General features: G+C 39.5%; 1 protein-coding gene and 1 long non-coding RNA gene across 2 annotated transcripts in view; one reads left to right on the top strand and one right to left on the bottom strand.

Annotated features, from left to right (window-relative positions):
* NBEA (neurobeachin) overlaps window positions 1–16466 on the top strand; it is a 702521-nt gene that overhangs the window by 259433 nt on the left and 426622 nt on the right. The gene's annotated exons all lie outside the window — the stretch shown is intronic.
* The window catches only part of LOC129325892 (uncharacterized), a 30617-nt gene that overhangs the window by 12636 nt on the left and 1515 nt on the right, over window positions 1–16466 (bottom strand). The gene's annotated exons all lie outside the window — the stretch shown is intronic.

Below are 16466 nucleotides of genomic sequence, written 5' to 3'. Positions count from 1 at the left end.
AGGAAAGTTTAGAATGAAGAGCTTGAAGACTGTATGACAAGAAAGCATATCTCTTTTTAAATCCTACTTTTATAATTATCAATATCTATATATATAAAGACAAGTATCCTGACTGACTCATCAATGCCCAGTCTAAACCCCTGGACCTAGAAACGTGAAATTTGGGCAATATGTTCCTTTCATGATGTGGAGGCTCACTAAGAAGCAATTTTAAGAAATTTGCCCCCAAGGGGGTAAAAAGGGGTCAAATGTGTTTTCCTATAGGGATACAGCTTCCCTGTGTGGCTGAGAGGCTGCTCATCCCCCTCCCCGTGCCAACTGCCAACTCAGCCACTCTGCCCTGAGGCCATTTGCATATGCGACCTTGATTGGTGGAACTTTGTGTTCTGAGGTAAAAATCACCTCAAGGAAACTGCAGACAGTTGAAGAAGGACAATACAAGACTCCTGAATAGGGATTTTGTATAAAAGCCAATATGGCAACTGATCTTTTCATGGGGTGATGGTTCATGACCTTTCTAGAGGCCATTTCAATGTGAACCTCTCACATAAACCTGCTGAAGCGCCCAGCAAACCACCCCTCCCTCACTCCAACACCACCTCACACCTCTTGCAGCCATCACCTTTTTCTGCCCCCAAGAAGCCCCCTGGCAGACATCGTGCAATATACACCATGCTAAAAGGAGGGAGTGTTGTGAGGCACTAAGCATAACCCTCAAAGATGTCAGGGGCAACGAGAGAGTGATGGGGAGAGTCACCAGGCTGCTGGCTGGAGACTTCTGGAAGACTCTGCCAGTAGTCCCAAGGGGAACTCGAGCTGATGAGGTTATTGTGTGTGTCAAGGCATCATATCTGTGGCCCCTCATCAGGAAACTCTCACTAAGAAAGAACATGAGGGTCCACTTGAGAGGCAAGGTGTCTGGTGGGGAATTCTCTGAACTTCTACTAAAAATAGGGGACAGAGAGTTCAAGGGAAAGGTGACCATACCTGCAGGCCTGGGCACAGTAGTGATGACCCTAGCAGACCTAACAGCCACAATATACCCTGATATCATCACTATCACGGAGAAGTCCATGGACTGGCTGTGCAAGCGTGCCATTCTGACCCCCCAAAACGACAAGGCTGCCATCATTAATGAAACACAACTCCCTCAAAGAGGCAGAAATGGAATACAGATCTGGGGACTTAGTGGTGCAAATGGATGACGTGGTCCACTACCCCATGGAGTTCCTCAACACGCTCAACCCTCCTGGCTTCCCAAATGACAAGCTTCTCCTCAAAGTGAGGGCTCCATTGATGCTGCTCTGGAACCTCAACCAACTCGAACTCTGCAATGGCACCAGACTGTGAGTGAAAGCCCTCCACAAGACCAGCAGTGCTCGAGGGGAGTCGGTGTTCATACCGCCCATACCATTCATACCATCAGAGAACCCCTTTGAATTTAAGAGACTGCAGTCCCCCCTCAAAGCCTGCTCTGATATGACAATCATCAAGTCCCAGGGCGAGGCACTGAAGGTGGCAGGAATTGACTTGAGGGAGGATTACTTCTAATATGGGGAGTTCTACGTGGCCTGCTCCAGAGTGAGCTCACCCAGCAGCCTGGTGATCCTAGCACCTGAGGGGAAAACCACCAATGTGGTCTACAAAGAGGTCCTTCAGTAGAAAAAAACCAGTTGTACATATTTTTCACTTTATTTCTTGCACTACAATCTTTTCCTTTAAAAAAAATCTCTTAAGTAACTGTTACATTTTGAATTTCACTTCATCAGTTTTCGGCATCAACACACTTCACTTTATTTAAATACTTTTGTGAAGCTCGGGTACTATGCTATTATACTACTAAACCAACTTACCCCCCCCCAAACCAAAAAATGTTACATACCCATAAGTATTATAAATGGATTTAATGTAGTTAAATACTGTAGCAAAGCATGGGCATCAAGCTAGTCAATAATAAAATTAGAATAAGTTAAGTACAGATTTCATATGAATAGGGAGTGAGAAAAATTCTTGACAATATAATTGATAAATGGTAACTATCTAGGTCCTTAAAGGGTTGAATAATATTCTGAAACTTTGCCTCTTTATTTTTCTGGAACAGAGATGGAGAAAGTGAATCTCTGTAGCAGAGTCTGGTAAATTATAGCCTGAGAATCACGTATTGCCTATTCTGGCCCACTCAAGGTGACAGTGAATTTTCTTGAGTGCTTTGCACAAATTATCTGAATCCATTTATTGATATTCCATTTACCCCTGAAAGCATATCTGAAGCATGCTCTTATGACATTGTGCTGCATAAAGGACAAGATTTGTCTCTTGAAAGGCAACTGTATCTCCTAGACTGGACGTCAGTGAAATAGCAATGGAGACAACATCTGGCCCATACAGCTAAGTATTCAGACTGAGAGTTGAACAAAACAAGATGCAAGGAAATCTGTGGTGTTAAAACTTATAAACACAATCTACAGGAGGTACCAATGGCTATCCGATCCATGATGTTGAAAAAGAGTTAACTGTTCTTCTCCACTCCATTTTCCCAAATAGTTCAATAGAACTGCTTTTCACTCAACTGGAGGGATTGTGCAGATTGCCAGAATGTTGTCAGTATCCCTTCTCCCTTTAGTCAGACAGCAGATTCGGAGAACTATTTGAGATCATTAAAGCAATACAGGAAAAGTGTTAACACTCACACACCCCACACACATTATGGCCCTGATCTGAATTGTGTGATTTGTTTTGTTTTAACCAATAAAAAAATGGGAGATTCCATGTAGGCAAGACATTGGATATCTCAACATCTCCTCTTGTTTGGTCCTATGATGTTCAGTTGTGCTGTACTAAGCTTACACTACCTCACAGAATTTTATAGTACAATCTTGTACAGTTACTACAAAGTCCATTAATTTCAGTGGGATTCAACTGGAGTAGTTCTGTATATGATTATACTATGAATCAGAATTATAGTTCTGAACTGTCTCAGAAGTATAGTTGTGTTGATGTTAAAAAGTTTTCTTACACAATAGGCTACAGCAATTTAATATCTCAGTGAAATAAATTAGTTGGCTTTAAAACTGTTTTAATTCCGGGTAGGAACAAATACACTACATTCAAGACCAGCAATCCATAAGAATATTATAATTATCTTAGGTCATTATAGGGTCAAAAGTGAGGGGAGGTCCAAGAAAATCATAACGTTGCAATCTCCCTTTCTCTTAGTGAAGAACATCCAGGGAACTTACCAAGGTTATTTCAGGTCCAAATCTGGGCCAGTAACCAGTTTTGAAATGGGTGTCATTTATCAGTTTCATCCAAGAATATTTGAAGTTGCACAGTATCACTTAGGTGGCCTATCTTCACAAGAATAAGAGATTACCAGATGATAATTGGAATCACTACACTTAACCTACCTCCCAGAGGAATAGCTATGTCTGGTGTGATGCAACAAAATCAGCAAAGAGCTTGGTGGCACTGTAAACCACTTTACAGGATTGATTGAGAATAGAGATGGGCACAAACTAGAAAAAAATGAACCGTGTGATTCGTGGTTTGTCGCATTTCACAAGCCTTGAACTTTCACGAACCTGCCCCGGTTCGTGAACCGGTTTGTTTGGTTCATGAAAACGTCACATCCAGGTCAGCAAATCATCACTTCCGGGCCAGCAGAAGGTCTGCAGGAAGTCCATCCCCTGTTGCCTAGGAAACTGATTGATTGGCACCAGGCTGTCTGCAGTGACGTACCAAAAACTGGATCAAACAAACTAGCCTAAAGTTCGTGGCAGTTTTTCAGAAATAGGCTCTGATGAACTGCTGGTTCGCGAACCACGAACCGGCCTGGTTCGTCACAAACTTTGGTTCATATTTCAGTTCATGCCCGTCTCTAATTGAGAGTATAAATAATATTGAACAATGAAATACTTTTCCTTAGAGAAAAGGTGGTGCAAAAATATAACCAATTAAAAGTAGAAGTACTGAACATATGTTGTTCTGGTTCATAAAACTTTAGTGAGGAAATGTTAAACTTTAAACATGATTACAGCATTTTGTTGCTGAATGAATGCTATGTGCGTAACTAACACAGTCTAATATGTGTGTTATGTACAATCAAGTTGCTTCTGACTTATGGCAACCTTATAAATGAAAGACCTCCAAAACATCCTATCGCTAACAGCATTGCTCAGGTCTTGCAAACTGATGGACGTGGCTTCCTTTATTGAGTCCAGCCATTTCATTTTGGGTCTTCCTCTTTTCCTGCTGCCTTTCGCTTTTCCTAGCATTGTTGACTTTTCTAGAGAATCTTGTGTTATCATGATGGGGCCAAAGTATGATAGCCTCAGTCTCGTCATTTTAGCTTCTAGGAAGAATTCAGGTTTGATTTGATGTAGAACCCACTTATTTGTCTATTTGGTTGTCCATGGTATCTATAAAGCTCTCCTCCAGCACCTCATTTCAAATGAATCAACTTTTTCCTGTCACATTTCTTCACTATCCAACTCTCACATCCATACATAGTAATGGGGAGGAATACCATAATGTGGATTAACTTGATTTTGGATTCCAAGGCTTTTCAAGTTCCTTCATGTCTGCTCTTCCAAGTCGCAATGTCCTTCTGATAAGGATGCAGTCTCTGTTTTGGTTGATGATTGAGCCAAGGACTAGAAAATCTTTAACAATTTCAATTTCTTCATTGTCTTCGTTAAAATTTTGTACTTCCTCAGTAGTCATTACTTTTGTCTTTCTGATGTTCAGCTATAATCCTGCTTTTACAGAATCACAGAGTTGGAAGGGGCCATACAGACCTTCTAGTCCAACCCCCTGCCCAATGCAGGATGAGCCTAAAGCATCTCTGACAAATATTCATCCAGCCTCTTCTTGAAAACTTCCAGTGAAGGGGAGCTCACCACTTCCCTAGGCAGCTGATTCCACTTTTGAACTACTCTGATTATGAAAGAGTTTTTCCTAATATCCAGCTGGTACCTTTCTGCATGTAATTTAAGCCCATTGCTTTGGGTCCTGTTCTCTGCTGCCAACTGGAACAGCTCCTTGCCCTCCTCCAAATGACTGCCTTTCAAATATTTAAAGAGAGCAATCATGTCCTCCCTCAGTCTCCTCTTCTCCAAACTAAACATTCCCAAGTCCTTCAGCCTTTCCTTGTAGGGCTCAGTCTCCAGACCCCTGATCATCCTCGTTGCTCTCTTCCTCACCCTCTCGATTTTGTCCACATTCTTTTTGAAGTGGGACCTCCAGAACTGCACACAGTATTCCAGGTGACCAAGGCAGTACAGAGAGGGATTATGACCTCCTGCGATTTCGATGCAATGGCTCTTTTGATACAACCCGAGTCTGAGTTTGCCTTTTTTGCCACCACATCACACTGACTGCTCTTATTTAGTTTATGGTCCACTCTTATTCCAAGATCTCTTTCACATACAGTACTGCCTGGAAGTGTATCCCCCATCCAGTTTTGTGGCCGATGTAATACTGTGCACTTATCTATGTTGAACTGCATCCTGTTCATAACTGCCCACTTCTCCAGAGTATTCAGGTCTGGATGAATTTTAACTCTATCTTCTTGGGTGTTTGCCACTCCTCCCAATTTGGTATCATCAGCAAATTTAATGACTAGCCCGTTTACCCCTTCATTCAGATTATTGATAAAAATATTGAAAAGTACCAGGCCCAAAAATGAGCCCTGCAGCATCCCACTGGACACCTCCCAACAATCTGAGGGAGGTTTTGGCACTTTCTTTTTTAAACTTCATCGGTAGTCTTTTTACGTCTTCACCATTTTCTGCCAGTAATGTAGTGTCATCCGCACATCTCAAATTGTTAAAGTTCCTTCCACCAATTTTCATTCCAGCTTCTTCTAAATCTAGTCCAGCTTTCTGTATATGTTCTCCATATAGGTTGAACAGACAGGGAGCTAATACATCCTTGTTTGACATCTTTGTCAGCTGGAAACCGTTCTGTTTCCCCGTATTCTATCCTGATAGTAGCATCTTGCTCTGAGTACAGGTTGTGCATCAAAACAATCAGATGTAGTGGCATTCCTGTTTCTTTTAAGACTATTCATAGCTTTTCATGATCCACACAGTCAGAAGTTTCGCTGTAATCTATAAAACACAGGATGATTTTCTTCTGAAATTCTCTGGTGTGCTCCATTAGCCCTTCTAAATTTGCAATGTGATCTCTAATGCCCCTTCCTTTTCTAAATCTCATTCCATATATGGTAAGAGTCTTTGTTGTAGAATTTTGAGCATCACTTTGCTTGCATGGGAAATTAATGCAATGGTCTGATAGTTGCCACACTCTATGGCATCTCCTTTTTTCAGAAGTGGAATGTAGATTAAGTGTTTTCAGTCTGTGGGCCATCGTTTTATTTTCCATATTTGTTAACAGATTCTTGTTACGATTTTGTTGGACTCAGTTTCTGTAGCTTGAAATAGCTCTATTGGTATACCATCTACTCCTGATGATTTATTTCTTTCAATTGCTTTAGAAGACATCAAATGGGTACATTTTTGGTAGCTTTGTCAGTTTTCCTGAAATATCGATGGCTTTAAAAGGAGATTAGACAGATTCATGGAAGATAGGTCCATCAGTGGCTGCTAGCCGTGATGAGTAATGGGAGTATTCATATCTATCTAAAGTCATTAAATCTCTGTATACTGGGGTGTGCTGGGAGGCATGGTTAAGGGAAGGCCTTAGCCTCTATTTCCTGTTTTTTGGCCTTCCAAGGCAACTTGTTGGCCACTGTATTAGGCTGTTGGACTAGATGGGCCACTGGTCTGATCTAGCAGGATACTTCTTATGTTTTTGTGAAGTAAAGGTTTTTGAACGTGTATCTAACTCTTAATAGTTCCTTTTCAAATACTCACACAGAAAAGATAGCGTTTTGCTCTTTGCATGGTAATATTACAATTGATTCCAGTTCAAATAAAGTTTTACTTTAATACAAAATGAAATTGTTGAAAGAAAATTCTGCCCAGCCTTGATTAAGTCCAGATGAAATGGTGATGGCATCAATTTAGACTCCTGCACACATTGTATTAATAAGAAATTCTGAACTATGATCTAGTTTCTCAAGGCATTCTTAAAAATGAATTTTATCAACCTTGGTATGAACTAGAAATTTCAGCGAGAGATTGGGAGCCTGATTAATACTACAGGCATAATAACTACAGTAGATGTTAAAATTGTATTTTAAAATGAATGTGTTTAGATAAGCAGATATTTTTAAAGTATTTAAAAAGTGAAAAACACATTAATAATCATACGTTAACATAATTATGTGCTTGACAATACACACATCTGTATACAGTTTTTGTCAGATAAAAATCAAACTTACCCTTCTTTAATTATTTACTATGTCTAAGAAATCCAATGGTTGTAGCTAGATGAAAAGTATTTTTTCTATGCCAAAGATGTTTGGCAATCTTTATGACCTCAGGCCCAATATAAAGTGGCCCCAAATCTTATAGAAATAAAAGAAGTTAAGTACATCAGACACAGGAAAGGAAACCATATAGAGGCAAAGTTCCTAACCGTTGACACAATGATAAAAAAGAATTGAAAAAATACAAAGACATTACAGAGTACTAAACTTATTTTTTCCTTAGCTCACTATAGAAGTTTTTGTTCAGATAGGGAAGATGAAGAACGATTACATATACAGGAGACAAATTATATTTTACAACTAACTGGAAGATTAAAATGTAATGAAGTGCCATGGTCATCTAAGAGCTCAGTTGTGTAATTGAATTAAACTACATCTTAGACCTAAACTCAGTTTCATTTGTTTATACAAAAGCACTGGGCCCCAGACATACCTGAACCTTTCTTGCAGTCCATGGAGTTTGCGGGTGCAGTGTGCGGTGCAGCTTTGCAGGGCCTGGCAGCTTCCATTGCCTCTGTGGGGTTACATGTGCAGCACCAGATTCAAAATTGCAGTCCAGCCAATCAGTGACAGACTGCCCAGCTTGCAAAGCAGGCCCCAGCCAGTGGACCTTAAAGTCTTCCCTCTGGTCTGTCTGCTGAGAATAAATTGCAGAACTGGCCAGGCTCCCCACATTCTACTCCTGAACTAGCTCCCCACCAATCCCACCCTCATTTCTGAGGATTGTTGGGCATTTATAATGGCTCTTGGATTTAAAAATTGTCTGCTTGATGGTTGCATTTGGCACTTATAATGTCAGGTATCAATGTGGTTTTATGCTCTAGGCTATTTTATCTCTGTCACAACTTCAGGAAAGGCAGTTTGGGCATTGGGCATGGATCCTTTTGAGGGGAATTAGGGCCATGAGCATATTCCTCATACTTGGAGATCCTCTTAAGAGATCTTGGGGATGATGCATTGCAGGGACAAGCCCAGTTGGGGCATGCTTACTCCCAGGTGGCAGGGGGATCGACACAGAAGTTTGTTTCCATGTGTAATTCTATTACCTGTCATCCTGCAGTTTTCCCCTTCAGCAGGCAGGCTGAATGGGTGAGGGGGGGGTCATCAGTCAGCAAGTGAGTTGGCCAATTCTTGGATCAAAGTCCTATGCTGTGCTAAGGCTTTATAAGCTGTAAACTAATAAAACTGTGGCCTTTTTAATTCCAGCAGGTCTTCTCTGTGTCTCTGGGATGCCTGACCTCACCCCCTTACCCTTCAGAACTAGACCTGCAAACGCAAGCAGCCTAAATTATCTTTCATTGACACCAAATCTTGCTGAATAAGAATACAGAGGGCTGCTGAAAAGATTCATCTTGCCATAGCTTTAATTATCCTGCTTGGATATTTACAAGTATGTGTGGCGGGAATTTTTGAGGGGACCCCCTCTCTCTGGATCCCCCTTGCCACTTCAGTTCTTTGCCTTGGGGACCCCCTTACCAAAGGCTTGCATGAATGTAAGCACCAGAGGCTTGTATAAATGCAAGTGCTAATCTAGCTCTCCCTAGCATTAAACTGAGCTGCTGCTGCAGAAAAGCACCTTTGTACAGACAAGATCTTAACCAAAACTGTAAATTTATTTAAAGACAAGAAAAGAGATACAAAGTAGCAGAACAAGGCTCTGTAGCCGAGCCTGTCTGCCCTTGACTCCCTTACAGCTAGCAAGAGAGATAAAACACAGTTAAGTAAGCATTCATTAATACAATACAGAATCCCTATCCCCCAACAAGAGTGCTCTTGTGACCCCCGTTGAAAATGCTAGGACTAGACAGGTCTCTGTTCCCAAGAGGCAGTACAGAGTGCCTTCTGCCTAGCACTTTTATAGACCGATTCTCCAAAACTCATACACAGTTTGACCCCTCATCAATTGCGTAGGCTTTGTTCTTCAAAGGTGTTTCTGATATGGGGATGTAACAAAAACATGAATTCTTGATATGCATTCTAGATAAAGCTGTAAATAAGGAAGGAATTTGTACACTTCACCAGTCATTGATAGGGTCTGCCTGTTCCTGCTGGCAGATAAGATGCTGTCCCTTAAGCTTCTCTCTCCTGTCCTTCTGTGATTTACGTATATAGGCCAAGGGGCCATTTGCCAATTGACATCATGACTCTATCTGGTTTGTGTCACAGGAGGGTGTTAAGACCTTCAGCCAGCTCCCAAGAAACGAAACTTACATGGAATGAAACTTATATGCAGAGAGCTTTAGGAAGGTGCTTTTTAAGAGTAAGACTGGTTCCATGTTACAGTTTGGGCTTAGCCTTGATCGAAACTCCAGAATTCTCACGACAGTATGTAAATAGGGGATTTTCAACCCGATTCTTAAGGACGAGTGTAATCCTATTGATGACAGAAGTTAGCAGACATTTTTGAAACAATTTATACTTACTGTTTTATTCTTAGGAAAGGCCATGCCATTGTTTCTTGTCACTTTCCATCAGCCATGCAAAATTTGTCACTTTCCCTTATCCGTCCAGAAGTGACATGCTATAATGCCTCCTTTTTGACTTAAACAATTTCAATGGCACTAGAGATCTTTTAATGTAGTCTAAGGTTTCAGACTAATGAGAGTTTCTTAAGCTTTTCACAGTTACTTTAATCTTTGTGTTGAGAGGCTTTTGTTCCAGTGTTTTCCCAAACACTCTAGTACACTTTCTTTGAATATTCTCTTACTCTTTTTGGTTTCCAGAAGGCTGGTACCCTCTTTCCAGTACCCAACCCCTTCTCCTGAAACATCAGTACTCATTCTTGAGTTTTTATTTGACACTTAGGGGCTCCAAGAGCTGTTTCTAACTGCACCAGACCAGGGATCACTTCACTCTTCAGTGCTATCTTCCTGTTTAACTGGGTAGGGAAATTGTCCTCTCAGTAGAAGATGTATCCCCTTTCTTTGGCCTGAATCTACTTCCCAAAATTCCTTGCCAACTTTCCCCCTGTCACTGAAAGTTCTGTTTCTGTGAAGAATTAACCCTTCACAACCCTTCAGCACTTCTAAGCTTTTAAAAAGTGCAGTTCGTCAAATGTCTCACCCTTTGAGTTCATTGCTTCAGGGGAGGTTCTCAGAAGCCTCTCCTCTGCAATGGGTGAAGCGTGTGGGTGCATATTATCTTTCTGCAATGGGTGAAACATGCAGGTGCATATTATCTTTTCGTTTACATGAATACCAATAGTTAAGCATCTTATACCAGCATATATACAACATTCAAAATGTAGTAACAATGTATTAACAACTTGTTTTCTGTTTTTCTTTGTCTGATTTTAGACAACAAGCTTCAAGTTTCATGAGTTAAAACACATTATCCCTCCCTTTCTATTTAGCTCAGGAGACTTCCACCTTCCAGGGTTAGTTTTAGATGGCACATTTTTCTGTGAGGTGCCCCAAACTCCTATTTTTCTTGATAGGGGGTGGGGAAAAGAGAGCCTCCCAAGTCCCCTTCTATCTCATCTAATAAAGTAGCATTGTCAGCCGTTTTTAACTTTTTATTCTTCAGAAACCATCTAAGTTGTGTGGGAATTTGTCTGTAAAACTGTTATAAACCTATTAATCGCTTCAATTCTTCAAATGTCTGTACTTTACTTCCCCCAACCCTCTTAATGCTCTGTCCAAATGACAACCTAGCTGTGAGTATGTTTTGCCCTGCTTTTAATTTCCCTGAAAGCTTTTCTACTTTGTTCTGCTGTCGGCCGAAATCTAAGTCTAACCCTCTCCTTAAAAAGCAAATAATTTGAGGTTTCCTCATCCCTAATCTCTGAGTAAACTTCACTCAGTCCTCCACAAATCTGTGGGTGCAAATAAATCTCTGTTCTCCTCTGGGACCCCAAAATCTCAACAAAACCGACGAGAAATGCCTCCACATCTCCCCCTATTTGATAACGTGGAAATTTCTTTTGTTCCACTGAGCTACTTTCCTTACTGCTCTGTGCAAGTGGCAATTCTGACCTTAACTGAATTTCCTTCATCTTCATATTATACATTTCTTTTTCATGTTCTCTCTCACCTTCCCTTTATCTCTCCTGCTGTGCCATAATTCTTTTTCTCTATCTTCCTGAATTTTGCCTAATTGTATTTTTTTCCTACTCCAATTATGGCTTTTTCTTTATCTGCTTCTATTTTTGCCAGTTCAGTTTTTTAATTCTCAGAGAGCCAGTTTGGTGTCGTGGTTGAGAGTGACGGGACTCCGATCTGGAGAACTGAGTTTGATTCCCCACTCCTCCACTTGAAGCCAGCTGGGTGACCTTGGGTCAGCTCTTCCAGAGCTCTGTCAGCCCCATCCACCTTACAGGGATTGTTGTGGGGATAATAATAACATACTTGTAAATGGCTCTGAATAGGTGTTAAGTTGTCCTGAAGGGCAGTATATAAATTGAATGTTATTATCTTTACAATTTCTACCTTGACTAGGATTCTCCTCAGCAGCTGTTTCCTCTCACTCACTTCCATGTGCTTCTCTAAGTCTATGTAGTAGTGTTATTTCTGACAGGAATTATGTGGTAATTCCTCACAAATTTGTAACATACTTTCATATTTTAGTTTGTATCTGCGGTGGAACAAACTAGTTGTGGGTTTTATTTTTGTGTCATGACTCTGCCACCACTTATGATGCCTCCCCCGTTTTGACTTAAACAACTTAAATTGCTCTACAGGCATTTTTAAATTCAAAAATAACAAAATATTTTATTTAACATAGATGGGAAAGGCCAGGTGATATCAAGTTTGGAAATTTCTGAGGTAACTCAATATAGATAATTCTGAGGGAAAATTAGTACATGGACAGACTTAAGGTCTAAAATCTAAGACTAATGAGAGTTTCTTAAGCTCTTCACAGTTACTTAAATCTTTATGTTGAGAGGCTTTTGTTCTGTTCAGCTTATGCTACCCAATTAGATTCCTTGGAGTAGCCTGCCACTCAAGACTCACTGTTTCTGTAAAGAATTAGACCTTCAGCTGTTTGTACTGCACTTCTAAGCTTTTAGAAAGTACTGTGCTTCTAAGCTTTTAAAGTCACGTATCAAGCTCCCAAGGTGCGTAAAAATGCATCCCTTCTTGCATCATATCATCCCTTCTCACAACTTCTACTCTGTCCTTTCTGTTCTTAGGCTCTGTATGGTACCTCTTTTTTGCAACATTCTGGTTATATCTTGGTGTATCTGGCAAATTTCCATCTGTTTCTGTTCCATACTCCAATCTTTCTCTTATTGTCAGTTTCTTTTAAACATTTGGTTAGCGGCCTCTTTCCTCTGCAGTTTACTATACCCCCTGGAATGCTCATTTATCAGAGGACTCCAAATAATAATGCTGGAAATTATAATGGGAGGAGGGTATCAACAAAATCATTCCTAATCATATCTGACAAATGGCACAACTCTCAAAAGCTTATATCCTAGAAACTCTTCTTGGTCTTTAAGGTGCTACTGGACTCGGACCTTACTCAACAAAATCACACACTCCCTTCAGACAGAAGAGCCATTCTGCTGATGGAAAGGAGTTTTTATCCAGTTTTCCATCTATTTCTTGCCCCCTTGGCCACCTCCACAATTTGCTAATCGCTTGCTTCCCCCAGCTTCCACATTCTTGTTTGTGTGTTATTTTTTGTACTACCTTTCTCTGGGACTTTTTCCATATGATATATAACCATACTCCTTTTACCCCTTCCCCTTAAAAAAATAAAACAGGGGAGGGGCTGAAGTGGAGTGGGGTCGGGTGTCTCAGTTTCTAAGCATTATCATAATTGGATAATTCTGGGTCTCAGTTTGGAACAGATAGGTCTTAATCTGACTTCCAGTCAAGTACTCTTGTTAGGCTACAGGCTAGTGCTAATTATCTCTGTATCTTCTTTAAGCTGTATATATACCCACTACAAAATCTCTTATGAAGCATCGTATCCGTTCTGCATTTTCATCTACTGTTTTATCTTTCCTTACCTTTTATTTGTGACATTTCCATTATTCTTAACTTGATGCTTTTGTTCTTTACAAGATCTAACATGTAGTTGAGCTATGCACACAGAATAAAGTATCCAAAATATGGGAATGTATGTACAGGAGATTCTCAAGTCTCTAGGATAGCTAAAATAATGTTTCACCTGTCCTCCTCTTCCTCCTAACTGCTTCACTAGTGCAGAGAGCAGATAGCATAAGAAAACTGGGAAGAGCAGGGAAGACATAAGGGTATTGGAAAATGACCTTTCTCTTGTTCAAGTTCACCCAAGATGCCCATTCCCCTGAAGAAAAATAGCAAGGGAAAGGTTATCACAAGTCATTATGGAAAGGTTAAAGGTCATTATGGCATTAGCTGGGAGAACATCAGTTTGTTCAGCAGGTTGGGGCATGCTGTGGGTTTCAAAATGTTGCCTAGCTTCCACAAATACTACAGTTTCCCAAAGGCATATTCATATGTTTAATATGTGAAAATATCTTTCCTTGCAAACGTAACGTTGCCTGGGATGGGGAATGGTATGCACAATTGTGGCAACTAGTATGTACTTCAAAAGGCCCAAGACTAAAAGGAGAGTTTGTGATACTGGTCAAATGATGATCTGTTATATGATCAGTTCTTAAACAGAGTTACATTCTTCTAAGTCAGTGGGCACTGTAACTCTTATAGTAGTAGCTATGATTGTGCTGGTTACAAATGGTTTTGACTGCGTTGCTTTCTGTTTAGTTCTTCTTTGTCAGATAGCTAATAGTTGATGCTGTTTGCAGGTGATAAATGTACCATTAATCTTTTTGATTCTCTAGCAGTTGAGCATGAAAGAAGCTGATCAATTACTGCAATTGTCTCTTTAAATGAGATTTTTACATCTACCTCTTATTTCATTAATTAACTGTTTTCTTGTAAATCTGATAGAGTAGAATGCTGGTTGCTTCCTACAGCTTGTTCTGTCTTACAGTACAATAAGATGGGTTGTTAACAAAGTGGACACAAAAGAGTGTTTATTCATTACCTGCAATAAATATACATATTATTGTGTAGGAGCACTTTCTTCCCTGATGGCTCTTTGTTCATGCCTATTTGAATCTTTCTATATAGTGATTAAAAATTAGAGCTATAAGCCATGGTTTTGTAAAAGGTTTTTTTTTAATTTCCAGAAAACTATACATACTTTTAAAATCTCAGTCTTCTAATCATACTGTGTTCAGTTACATTTTGAAATCCATCCTGCTTAAAATTCAGATTTCACTTTCCTCTTTATAAATAACTTATACTAAGCAAACTACACATTTATTTAAATACATCTTGAACTTTAATGTAACAGATACTTTTTCTTTATGGAAACTTGTAGTTATGAAATACTAAATATATGTTCTCACAGCTTTTAAGATGTTATAATTCTATTAAATTATGCACGTTTAACAAAAATGTTGCTTTATTTTAGAAATGTGATAGCTCTTTGATTACTGGAAAAGTACTGAACAAAATGATTTTTCTGCCATCTATAAATTGAAAATGTATGTTCATTTGAGGAAGAAACCTGAATGTAACTGTGGGAAAATATTTAGATCTGTCTATATTTCTGCAGTCTATACAAAATGTTTGGTGCATTATCTCTACTGGGATAATATAGTTGCCAATTGCCATAATGAATTTTTGGAATTTGCTATTGTGTATGCAAGAATGCTTGAACCGCACTTGGAGTATCAAAAGTAAGATTATTGCACCTTTGTAGAAATCTAAAATTAGGCAGGTGCATAATCCAAGACATTCTAAAAGTGAAATGTTTGTACCTCTCCCACAAAATGGGGAACATGAAATATATCCAAGATTTGTTTACGCTAGCTATAAATCTGATTGGCTACATGTATAGCCTAAGACAGCAGCCTGAATAGCCCAGAGCAGTCTGAGCTTGGTAGCTAAGCAGTGTTGGCCAAGGGTAGTACTTAGATGGGAGACCACCAAGGAAGACCAGGGTTGCTACACAGAGGAAGGCAGTAGAAAAACCATCTCTGCTCATCTCTTGCTGTGAAAAACTGCTTGAGGGTCACCATAAATCAGTTGTGACTTGATGGAACTTAATTATTAATATATAGGCCAAGACCTCAAGATTAATAGAAAAGTTTGAAATCCATATGATAGGGTCCAGCTCTCAAGTATAGCACAAGCCATATAGGAAATGGAAGGTTGAACTGCAGGAGTTTTGTAGTTTTTCACATACTTTAATCAGCCCTAGAGATTTCCAGTAGTAGCCAAGAATGTATATCAGAAGTAAAGGTACACGTCTGTGCCTCAGAATGGTGAATTTGCGTGTTTCCCAGAATAATTATGCTATTCTCATATTAGCTTAATCTGAGCAGACACGTATCTTAACTGATAAAGTCTGAAAATGAGATTTTTCTCCTTTCTTCATCATAAGGGGGCAAGTACCTTCACATAATTAAGATATTTCTTCTTTGCTAAAAAGCTAAATTTGATACCCATCTAGTCCAGACTCCCTAACTGTTAGAAAGGTCTTAATATGACACAGGATGTGAAGTTGCCCTTATAATCCTGCAGAAAGCAACAACAACAACATTCGATTTATATACCGCCTTTCAGGACAACTTACAAAGTATGCTTTACGAAGTATGTTTACAAAGTATGTTATTATTATCCCCAAAACAATCACCCTTTGAGGTGAGCAAACCACACCAGAGGAGAATGTTGCCCTGTGGAAATTATGTTGCCTCACTTTGAATCATTCTTGAGATTTCCAGTAGCTTGCCAGGAACATGCAGAATGCAAACTTTAAAAAAATGCTTTTCCATTGTTCTCCCCACTATACTATATAATTTCGTATAAAGTTGTTTAAACTGCATCCTTTTGACAACATTGTCTAAAAACACAATTTCAATATGTTGAATACATCCTATTTTGCAGTGAATGTGTTAACAGAGCTGTAAGCTGCAATTCTGTGGTTGCTTACTTGATAGGAAGCCACGTTACATGTTATTATATCATCATATAATATTTGTATTGTCTTATTATACAAATTACTGGCTTGCACTGTTGGTTTGTTTTCCCATTCCCTCTAGTATGTTTTTGTAACTCTGTTTTTTTTCTGA

This window comes from Eublepharis macularius, chromosome 3, assembly GCF_028583425.1.
Source record: "Eublepharis macularius isolate TG4126 chromosome 3, MPM_Emac_v1.0, whole genome shotgun sequence".
NCBI lineage: Eukaryota > Metazoa > Chordata > Lepidosauria > Squamata > Eublepharidae > Eublepharis > Eublepharis macularius.
Note: the sequence above shows the minus strand (reverse complement) of the source record. Positions and strands in the feature narration are given on the sequence as shown.